We start from the raw sequence: 12,093 nt of genomic DNA, 5'->3' as shown, positions 1-12,093 counted from the left end.
AGAGGATGATAGATATGGAGAGCTTGCTAGTGATGGAGATGGAGAGCTTCAGCTTGCAAGGATGTGTAGATCTGTACCTTCACAGGAGGGGATGGTGAGCTCTTCCATGAGAGCTGGTGGAGAGGATGATAGATATGGAGAGCTTGCTAGTGATGGAGATGGAGAGCTTCAGCTTGCAAGGATGTGTAGATCTGTACCTTCACAAGAGGGGATGGTGAGCTCTTCCATGAGAGCTGGTGGAGAGGATGATGGAGTAGGAGGTCCAGATCTACAGGCCATGGCTCCTAGAGAGAGAAGAAGAAGCCCTTACCCAAGTAAAACACCCTAAACGCATTTTAGAGAGAGAGTGTAGAGAGAGAGTGGGATCTGCAGCACCTCCAAAAAGGGAGGAAACAAAGTGACGAAAATTTTCAAACATTCTTTGTGAAAGGTACTTCACTACAAGACAAAAAGGCAGTTAGGTCCATATTCCTTCCCAAGGACAGAAGATCTAATGATTAGATCACTTTTGGCCTATTTTCTTTTTTGTAGAAAAGGAAAAATGCATTTTCAGGCCTAGGCCACTAGCTTGGTCAAAGCTTGATTAGCATTTTAAGCATTTCACTAAGTGTCCAAATAAAAGGGTCCAAGAAGATCTAATGATTAGATCACCTTTTGGCCTATTTTCTTTTTTGTAGAAAAGGAAAAATGCATTTTCAGGCCTAGGCCACTAGCTTGGTCAAAGCTTGATTAGCATTTTAAGCATTTCACTAAGTGTCCAAATAAAAGGGCCCAAGAAGACCCCAAACAAGTCCTAATGCTAAGGAGGATCCTGGAGGGTTTTGACCAGGAGATGCACAGGCTCGCGGTGCCTATGACACCCATGCGTATGTCATGGAAGATATGTATGATGGACGAAATGATTATTGTAATCTGTTACTGGATCTTGTTGGCTGACTAGTTGGTCTCAACGTAGAGTCCAGAGTGATAGTGTTTTTTGAGAAACAAGGGATTGGATGAAATTTTTGAGTTATGACATCTGTAACCAATAAAGTTGTCAATGGATTATTTTATATGTTAAAGTTTTAAAGAGGAGTGTGTGCGTATATGTATTCGAAACCAAAAGTTAAGAAAGGCATGCAATTATGGGTGGGTGAGCAATTGTTTGGTTCTACCGATTCCAGTGGTTGTGGGTGGTGGCTAAAACCCATGGGCCGGATGGGTAGACTGGAATCAGTGGAGTTTTAATAATTAAATTAAAATAATAGGAAAACGCTTACAATTCGAGTAGTTAAATAAAAACCTGAAGAATTTCTCAAATGAGTAGATCAATGGCTGTGCTTGACTTCGGCTAGGAAAAAAGCATTGATTTCCTCAAATGATTAGATCAACGATTGTGCTTGATTTCAGTTAGGAAAAAAACGTTGATTTCTTCAAACTAAGTCAATAATAGTTTTCCTTCCATCTAGTTTAATCAGGTGAAGGATAGTTTAGTCTCTTGACCCTGTTAGAAAATTCGTTAAGAAAATCAAAAAGGTGGAATCGTCCTCGTTTTTTGAACAAGGGAAATTTTCCCGGTTTCAGTTTCAGAATGACCACCAGATTAGCCTCCTGTTTGGACATTTGAGGACGAGGCCCCAAGTGGGAACCCTGCCCCGCACAAGAGGAAGCTACTTTCGCTGCTAGCAACCAAGAATCCGCCGGTGCACGGAGGGGGTAGAGGGGTCTCACAGCTGGGGTCAGAGGGGTCTCACACACAGCTGGTATCAGAGAGCTGCTGTAAACTTACGAAACAAGAGAAAAAATTGCCTAAAATTTTAAAGTAACTCTGGGAAATAATGTTTTCACTTGTTAAGATTATGTTTGAAATGAACTTCATAAATTGAAAACTCATAAATTGAACTAAATTTTTAGATGGATACCCCAAATCTGTCTAGCATTCCTGGACTCTCCCAGAGTCGGGATATAATCGCCTTTGTCTTTGAAAATCTCATCAACTCCGCTACAACCCGAGGAAGCAGAGTGAGACTCGCTCATCACTTTGAGGATCTATAGTTTCTTGATCCAGTAGAGCGACGTCAGCATATGTGGTTCTCTGGAGGGTGAAGTATTCGCGTCAATACCAATCAACAATAGAGACTCAGATAGAATATCTCGCTAGCCATGATCTTGATAAGGCTAGGAGTTGTTCATTATGTACAACTCTCATCCCGAAATTTTAGAATTTCTTGCCATAGTTTTAGACTTCTTAGCTGCTTTATTCCTAGGAGAAGAATTATAGCACCATTATCAGTGATGAATCATGTATATCATAGCATGTCTCCATCGCAGTATCACCTTTTTATGAGGCGGTGACTTTTGGAACCGAGACGCTCTATGTATATATCAAAAACTTTTGATAATAAATGATGTTTTGCAAAAGATTCCAAATTATTTTCGTGATATTGGTTAATAAAATTATTAGAGTGAATCTTATTTTCAAGAATTATGATGGAATATTTATTTGGTTAAGAAATAAATCTCAAAAATTAAAGTCATAAATCTCATGAGACAAGTTAAGTTGACAAAAATATCATTTTGTTAGAATCATGAGGCACGCGGGCCATGGTAGGTGGCCAAATCCTCTTATCGATGATGAAGAGTTAGACACGGATGTTGGTAAAGCCCTGCACCGATCCCAACCTGGTCCCTTCAAGGGTGAAGGGGAACAATTAGGAGAAGTAGTGGAAAAATGGATCGAGGCAATGGAAGAGTATTTTGATGTAATCGGTTATAACGAGAAGAGCAAGATGGTGCTTGCGAGATTGAAAATAGTGGAAATGGCCAGGGTTGCATGGAGGAACCATTTCGAGACAAACCGTCTCGACCAAAATACCCAGACCTGGTAAGATCTTAAAGCTTACCTCAGGAAGAGGTTCTGTCCTCCGGGCTTCCTGGAAAACAAAATGAATGAGTTCTTGGAAAACTGAAGCAGGATAGCCAGACAATTGAAGAATACCATCAGGCATTTGCCCTTCTCCTCAAATATTCTCCACTTCTGGATGAAGAGCAATTGATGGCCAGATTCATTCGAGGGATGAACGAGCCATTGGACACTTTAGTGAAAAAGCCAAACCAGTCTCAATGGCAGAAGCTGTCAGAATGGCAAAGGACTTTGCCAAAGCATTTGTTGTTATTAAGGTCCCGCTGAAGCTTTTACCCTCAAACTTTAAAAGGTTCCAAACCCCGAGAAGTGCTTCAAACTTTCCACCCCCAAAGAGGTAGCAAGGCCCTAATCAGAATCAAGATGCTAGGAAATTTAGAAGTGAAGGAAGACCCTTCCCTCTCAGAACACTTTCTCAGGAGCCTCACCTCTTTCAAGGATTCAGAGGGATGAGCTTAGAAGTGAGACCACGTGTTTTGGGTTTCAGGGTTTCGGTCACCAGCTTAAAGACTGCCCGACTCCTGCCATGTCAAGAGGACAGGGAAGTCAAGGACCCAGAGTGTAGAGACCAGCCGCTTCGTATCAATCAAAATCAGGGTCTGTCTTGCCAAAATCAGGGCAACCCTAGGAGGACTCCAGCTCACAACCATCTGCCTCTGTTCAGAGTAATCTCAAAACTCCCTCCCAAAACGGGGGTAACCAAAGAGAAAGAGTTCCGCCCCAATCTGCAGCAGCAGCAAGAGAAGTTACGATAGCAGAAGTAGTGGAAGAGGAAAGAGGTTAGATTTATGCTGTGATTGAAAACCAAGGGCCAAATCATCAATTCTCTGTCATCCATGCTCCAGCTGAGTATAAGGGTAAGACATTTAAGCTTTTGATTGATTCAGGCAGTACTCATTCATTTATTTTCCCAGGATTCTTGCGTAAGCTAGTCTTACAACAAAAATCAGGGAAACCTACGCAAGTTGAATTGGCCAATGGGAAGATTCTTTTCACTCACCATGAGACAGATCATATTCAATTTAATCTAGATGGGAGTGTAACTGACTGCCAGTTGAGAGTCTTACCTTTGGGAGACAGAATCCTTGGAATGGATTGGCTCCACAAAAATCAAGCTGACATTCACTATCACAATGGAACTATTTCTTTCCGTGACCTTCACAGGAACAAAGTTCAAGGAACTAGAATTTTTGGATCCCCAGATCTGCAATTAGTAAAAGCTTATAGGTTACTGAAAGGACTTAGAAAGAAGCAGCTCATTTATGTTGTTAAAATGAATCTGGTAGACACAAAGTTAAAGGCTAAAGAACTAGAATGGTTAAGTGAGTATGATGATTTATTCCCAGCAGAGCTAACTGAGATGTCTCCGATTTGGGAAGTAGATCATGAGATAGAATTGACCCCCAGAGCTCAGCCACCAGTAGCCCAGTGCACGCACAAAATGCCAGTCCCTGAAGCCATTGAACACAAGGAACAGCTTAGGCAGTTGTTAGAACAAGGGTTTGTAAGACCCAGTGTTTTGCCTTGGGGAGCGCCAGTTCTCTTTCAGAAAAAGAAGGATGGAACATTAAGACTTTGTGTGGATTACAAAGGTCTCAATTAGCTGACAGTTAAGAATAAGTATCCTATCCCCAGAATCGATGAGCTTCTGGATAGCCTAAATGGACCCCAGATCTTCACAAAGATAGATCTCAAATCAGGGTATTACCAGATCAAGATATCCTGAAGATAGCCCATCAATACTCGCTATGGGTACTATGAATTTATTGTCATGCCGTTTGGATTGACAAATGCCCCAGCCTACATTCAATCGCCTAATGCAAGACATTCTCAGAGAATACTTGGATGATTTTGTTGTTGTTTTCTTTGATGATATTTTGATTTACTTAGAGAATGTAGCTGACCATGAAGCTCACGTCCGTAAAGTTCTTGAGATTTTAAGGAAGCACCAACTCTTTGCAAAAAATAGCAAATGCACTTTCTTTGTCGATCGTGTTGAATACTTGGGCTTTCAGGTATCCAAGGACAGAATTTCTCCAGATTTTGCAAAAGTCCAAGCAGTCATAGATTGGCCTGAACCAAAGACAATGACAGAAGTGAGAGGATTCTTGGGATTAACTGATTGGTATAGAATTTTTATACCTAAGTGTGCTCTCATACCAATGGTTTGCCAGGTGTCAGAGCACTTTTGATAAGTTGAAGACCTCCTTGGTAACCAATCCCGCTCTGAAGTTGCCAAATTTCTCTCTACCCTTAACTGATGCCAGTGGTTTTGCCTTGGGAGCTGCGCTCATGCAGGAAGGTCATGCAGTGGCCTATGAATCTCGAAAACTCAGAACGCATGAGAGAAATTATGTTGTCCATGACCTGGAGCTACTTTCAGTAGTCTATGTCCTGAAGTTGTGGAGACATTACCTACTAGGTCAAAGATTCACTTTGATGATAGATCATCAGAGCTTAAAGTGGATCTTCACGCAGAAGGATCTCAACATGCGCCAAAGAAGGTAGATGCAGACCCTACAAGAATTTGATTTTGAAATCAAGTACCGCCCAGGCAAAGAAAATGTGGTAGCAGATGCCCTTAGCAAAAAAGCCTCCTTGCTTGCAATCACAGTGGTGTCAAATCCATTGATTAACGAAGCAAGAGAGGAGATCATGTAGGATAGATTCTTTGGCCCTATTGCTACTCTACTTATGCAAGAAAGCAAAACTCCTAAGGAGTTGAACCGAGTTCAAGGGTACAGGAAGGAATTATGTATATTAATAGCACGCTATGCATTCCCAACGATGAGGGAACTAAGGGTAAAATTCTGAATGAAGCCCATGATAGCCTTATATCAGGACATCCAAGTTTCATCAAGACCTACATGTCTGTAAAGAAAAGCTTCTTTTGTCCTGGACTAAAAAAGGATGTACTTAATCATGTACGTCAATGCCTGATATGTCAGAAAGTCAAAGTCGAGAGAGTAAAAATTCCTGGGAAGTTACATCCATTAGACATCCCCCAGATGACGTGGAAATTTATCAGTATGGATTTTATTACTCGACTACCTTCAGTGCAATCAGGTTATAACTCCATCTTCATAGTAGTTGACAGACTAACCAAAGTTGCCCATTTGATTCCAGTAAAAGAAACCTACACTATAGTGGATGTGGCCAGAGTGTTCCTCAAGGAAATCTTCAGATTACATGGCCTACCCAGGATAATAGTAAGTGATCGAGATCCCAAATTCACGTCAAGATTTTGGACTGCATTCTTCAAAGTAGTAGGAACTTTCTTGGATCTCAGCACAGCTTACCACCCAGAGACCAACGGTCAAACAGAAAGGGTGAACCAAGTAATCGAAGATATACTTCGATCATGCTGTGGTAGGGAACCCAAGAAGTCGCTAAGCTATCTGCACCTAGTCGAATTCGCCTACAATGCTTCTTATATCTGCACCTAGTCGAATTCGCCTACAATTCACCGAAGCATCGGGATGAGCCCTTTCAAAGCTCTATATGGACAAGACTGCCTAACACCATTAACTTGGTCTGACCCATTGATTAGGGTTGAGATGTCTAGATAGATGCTTGACGACATAGAGCAGCAGATGTAGTCAATTCACAAGGATATAAAAGCTGCCCAGGATAGACAGAAGCAGTATGCAGATAAGAGGAAGTCAGGCAAAAAATTCACAGAAGTAGAGATGGTCTTCATTCGAGTACGTCCCAAAAGAAGTTCTCTATCTCTTGGGAAGTACAAGAAGTTATCCCCCAGATACTGTGGGCCATATCAGATTACAAAGAAAGTAGGTGACTTAGCCTATGAACTTCTTTTGCCTCCTCATCTTAAAGTACATAATGTATTTCATGTTAGCCTACTTAAGAAGTATGTACCGAGCCCGAATCATGTGCTTGATATACTCTTAATTTCTTTAATCCAAGGGCAGATGGAACTCCAACCTAGAGAAATCCTTGATGTTTGAGAGAAGGTTCTTAGGAACAAAATTCTAAGAGAATTATTAGTCAAATGGAAGTTCTATCCTTTTGAAGACGCCACCTAGGAGAAAGAAGCCGAATTGATGCAAGATTACCCCCAGTTTGCGAGATGAGGACATCTCCCGTTTTTCAAGTGGGAGAGGATGTAAGATTCCTCCCCAGCCCCTCAAGATGTCCAGTTTCTTCTCCTATAATCAATCCCCTTTTCATAATAATAAAAGATTTTGTTTCTACTTGTTTTTTGACCTAGAGAGAGAAAATATTCTAGAGAGAGATAATTCAATTTTTAGATATCTTTGGATGGAAAAATATCCCTTCTTATTAAAATAAACTCCCTCTAAACAGAAGTTTAAAAAGAAATTCTTAAGGTGCATTAGAAATAAATTATAATGTGCACAAAAGACCTTAGCCTAAGCTTCCTTGTTTTTAGAAAATTTTGGATTAAGGTCCAAACAAAGGTTTGACAGGCAAATGAGATTAATCCAAATGTAGGGAGGAGATAAATTGAAGAATAAAAGAAAAACCCCCCAAAAATGAGTAAATGCTCACATAAGATGAAGAGTGGACTAAGGACCAAAGAAAAGAATTAAAAAACTGAATTTTGACACCTCAGTGTAGGGATCTCTCCTCATGAAGTAGGTGCCTTTTTCTCATAATCAATAAAATGAGATATTTTCATCTCTCCTCTCTCTTGTTTCAAATCTAGATCCAAAAAGTAAGCTGAACTTACCCAAAAATGGTCAAAAATTTACCAAACTGATCTGGAAAACTCTAGAATCACTTTGCTTGGTTAGAGGCTCACTTTTTCCTATAAATAGAAGCCTCCCCTTTTGTAAAAGCTTAATGGTGTTTATGCACTATTACTCTACTCCTGTCCTGAGCCATCTACATTGAATTTTTTAATAATTCAATTGTTTTTGGCCTAATCCTCTCCAAAGTGAATTGGTGGCCACTATTGCTTCAAACAAGAGTAGAATCCTCAATCCCTCAAGCCAAATGAGAGCTTACAAGCTCCATGTAAGCTTATTTTCTTACTTTGTTTACAAATTTTAATGAAAAATTTATGGTTTTCTTGATTTTTATGTTTTGCAAATGATTAATTAAATTCAAATGCTATGCCTTTGATGAAAAGGCCACCCCCTTCTCTTCTTTACATTCCAACCTCTTAATCCTAGAAAGATTACCTAAGTAGTTAATTAAACTTATTGTTTACTCTCTTGAATTTAGAAAATTATGTAGATTATAGTTCTATAATTCTAAATTGGGTTATTTAAGTTAAGTAAAGAAAGATAAAAATGAGAAATGGTCAGCCATACAAAGGAGGTTATGGCAAAATTTTTCAAAATTTTGTGAAAAAGAAAGTTTTTTTTTATGTTATTCCAAAAGAGTAATTCCCACCATTTTTGCATCTAAAAGAAATATTCTAACTACTCCATGTACATATTCACCTATGAATATGCATGGATATCAGTGATATTAGTTATTGAATTTCATTTCTATGCATAGAAAGATGCATAAAGGAAATTTTTTATTACAAAAGTGTCATTCTTATTAAATTTGATTTCTATGCATAGAAAGATGCATAAAGAAAATTTTTTTATTATAAAAGTGTTATTTTTATTAAATTTGTTTCTATGCATGGAAAGATGCATAAAGAAATTTTTTTAATTATAAAAGTGTTATTCTTATTAAATTTAATTTCTATGCATAGAAAGATGCATAAAGAAATTTTTTTATTATAAAAGTGTTATTCTTATTAAAATTGATTTCTATGCATAGAAGAAATATGGAATTTTTTAATTATAAAAGTGTTATTCTTATTAAAATTGATTTCTATGCATAGAAAGATGCATAAAGAAAATTTTGTTATTATTAAAGTGTTATTCTTATTAAATTTGATTTTTATGCATAGAAAGATGCATAAAGGAATTTTTTTAAATTACAAAAGTGTTATTCTGATTAAATTTGATTTCTATGCATAGAAAGATGCATAAAGGAATTTTTTCATTATTAAAGAGTTATTCTTATTAAAATTGATTTCTATACATAGAAAGATGCATAATGGAATTTTTTAAATTATAAAAGTGTTATTCTTATTAAATTTGAATTCTATGCATAGAAATATGCCTAAAGGTATTTTTTTTACAAAAGTGTTATTCTTATTAAATTTGATTTCTATGCATAGAAAGATGCATAAAGGAATTTTTTTAATTATAAAAGTGTTATTCTTATTAAATTTGATTTCTATGCATAGAAAGATGCGTAAAGGAATTTTTTTTTAAATTATAAAAGTGTTATTCTTATTAAATTTGATTTCTATGCATAAAAATTCTTTTTATTTTAAAAGTGTTATTCCTATTAAATTTGATTGTATGCATAAATAGATGCATAAAAGGATTTTTTTTATAAAAGTGTTATTCCCATTGAAGTTGATTTTTATGCATAAATAGATGCATAAAGAATTTTTATATCAAAATTAGAATTCTCTTAAATTCTATGTTTAAATTCTATGAGTATTTGATAAATGAATAATTAAATACTCTAAGAGAGAAATTTCTATCGTTTTATATTCACACGAATTGTAAAAAGAAAATTCAGCAAATCTATCGAGATCAAAATATTCAGATAAATGATTAATTTATTCCTCATTGGGATTCGTTACTAATTTAGAAATCAGTTAAGTGAATATTTAAAGAAAGAAATTCAATAAAATAGTAACTAAATTATCAAACCTGTTAGAGAAAGATAAATCAAGAAAAATCTTATTCGACTCGAACCTTGAATCAGACTTTGACCAGGACCAAACTCTTTTGTCAGTTTCAAGGAAAGAAGTTTTGACCAGTTTAGAAAAATACACTCGAAACTCCCGCCAAATTTGAAACTAAGTTTGAGACCCTTCAAATTGATCTCTGGATCAAGGTTATCAAATTCGAGGAATTTTGGTATGAAATTCAAAATTCCGATCAAGAAGTTTTGGGGATACTGATTCAAGAAATACTCCTTGTATTCAAAAGAAAATCAAACTAAAAACTTTCTTAGAAACCCTGTTTTCTTAAAGGACTGTCTTATGCCATAATGCTAGAGGGAGCATTTGGTATGTGTTTTTCTAAGGGAAGTTCGGTTGCAACAACAGCTGGCGGGGAGTGTTCAAAGGATAGCTCACGCGGCAAAGCCTGCTTTCTCAGGTCTTGACCAGCCTCGGTATGGTTGAAAAATGGTGCGCTTCCGATACAATGGGCGAGGGACGACGAAGGGATCCTTGAGTGAAGTGACAGGACACCTAAGGAGGATCCTGGAGGGTTCTGACCACAAGAGATGCACGGGCTCGCAGTGCCTATGATACCCATGTGTATGTCGTGGAAGATATGTATGATGGACGAAATGATTATTGTAATTTGTTACTGGATCTCGTTGTTGCTGACCAGTTGGTCTCAGTGTAGAGTCTAGAGTGATACTGTTTTTTCAAAAACAAGGGCTTGGATGGAATTTTTGAGTTATGACATCTGTAACCAATAACTGTTTGTCAATGGATTATTTTATATGTTAAACTTTTAAAGAGGAGTGTGTGTATATCTGTATTCAAAAGCAAAAGTTAAGAAAGGTATGCAATGATGGGTGGGTGAGTAATTGTCTAGTTTTACCGATTCCAGTGGTTGGGTGGTGGCTAACCCATGGGCCGAATGGAGTTAGGCTAGAATCAGTGGAGTTTTAATAATTAAATTGAAATAATAGGAATACGCTTAGAATTCGAGTAGTTAAATAAAAACCTGAAGAATTTCTCAAATGAGTAGATCAATGGTTGTGCCTGATTTCGGTTAGTAGGAAAAAATCGTTGATTTGCTCAAATGATTAGATCAACGGCTGTGCCTGATTTCGGTTAGGAAAAAAGCGTTGATTTCTTCAAACTAAGTCAGTAATAGTTTTCCTTCTATCTGGTTTAATTAGGTGAAGGATAGTTTAGTCTCTTGACCCCGTTAGAAAATTCGTTAAGAAATCAAAAAGGTGGAATCGTCCCCGTTCTCCGAACAAGAAAAATTTTTCCGATTTCGGTTTCGGAATGACCACGAGATTAGTCTCGTGTGTTCGGACATTTGAGGGTGAGGCCCCGAGTGGGAAACCCTGCCCCGCACAAGAGGAAGCTACTTCCGCTGCTAGCAACCAGGAAATAACTGCACGGAGGGGGCAGAGAGGTCTCAAAGGAGGAATCGCCTATGCTTTCTGGGCGAGGAAAGTTTTTCCGGGTTCGGTTTTGGAAGAGCCACCCGACTAGTCCCTTGCCTGGACATTCGTGTGTGAGGCCTCGAGGGGGAAGCTTTGCCTTGAGCGTGAGGTTGCTACTTCTGCTGCTAGTACTCAAAAGTTTGATGCACAGAGAGGGCAGGGGTCTCAAAGCTGGTATTAGAGCTTTGTTGAAAGCTTAAGAACCGAAGACAAATTTTGTCAACAATTTATAATTAAATCTTAGAAAGGTGCATTCATATGTTGTATTTTTAGATTAAGCTTTATTATTGAAGACTTATAGTTGTTAAATTGGATTGTATAGATGGACGCCCCGTACTTATCTGGTATCCTTGAACTTACCCAAAGTTAGGTTATGACCACCTTTGCTTTTGAGAATATCCTCTCCTTCACCAGGACTCGATCGAGCGCAGGGTGAGTCTCGCTAGTTGTATTTTTCGGACCCACTTGAGAGGAGACAGCATATGTGGTTCTTAGGGTGACATATCCACGCTTGTTTTGCAGTTAGCGTCAGAGGCTGAGATAGAATGTCTCTTTAACCATGGTTTTGTTGAGGCTAGGAGTGGTTCATGATAATATACTTTATCACCCCACACCTTGAGATTTTACAGTCACTTGTCATATTTTCAGGCTTCTCATCCGTTTTATCCCTAACCGATGGCAGTGAGGGCATGCACGTATCATGGCATGTCCACATCGTAGTATCGCCACTTCATGCGTATGCATTTGAGACCTTGACTTTTTGGAGCCATGTTTCTCTATGCATATATTAAAAACCTTATTTAAATAAAGAATGTTTTGCAAAAATTCGAGTTGTCTAAGTGATTGTGAGCACTAGATATTGAGTTTAAAGGAATAAGTTCTATTTTCTCAGGATGTATGTCGTGAATCTATAGTAGAACGATTACCTTGTTTGAAGGAATTATTTTTGAACTTCTTAAGTCTTAGAATCTTGGAATGAAGTTGAATAG

The sequence above is a fragment of the Cibotium barometz genome, chromosome 31 (genome assembly GCF_041138505.1).
Source record: "Cibotium barometz isolate CiBa-2024 chromosome 31, ASM4113850v1, whole genome shotgun sequence".
In the NCBI taxonomy this organism is placed as follows: domain Eukaryota; kingdom Viridiplantae; phylum Streptophyta; class Polypodiopsida; order Cyatheales; family Cibotiaceae; genus Cibotium; species Cibotium barometz.
This window is presented reverse-complemented; position numbering follows the sequence as displayed.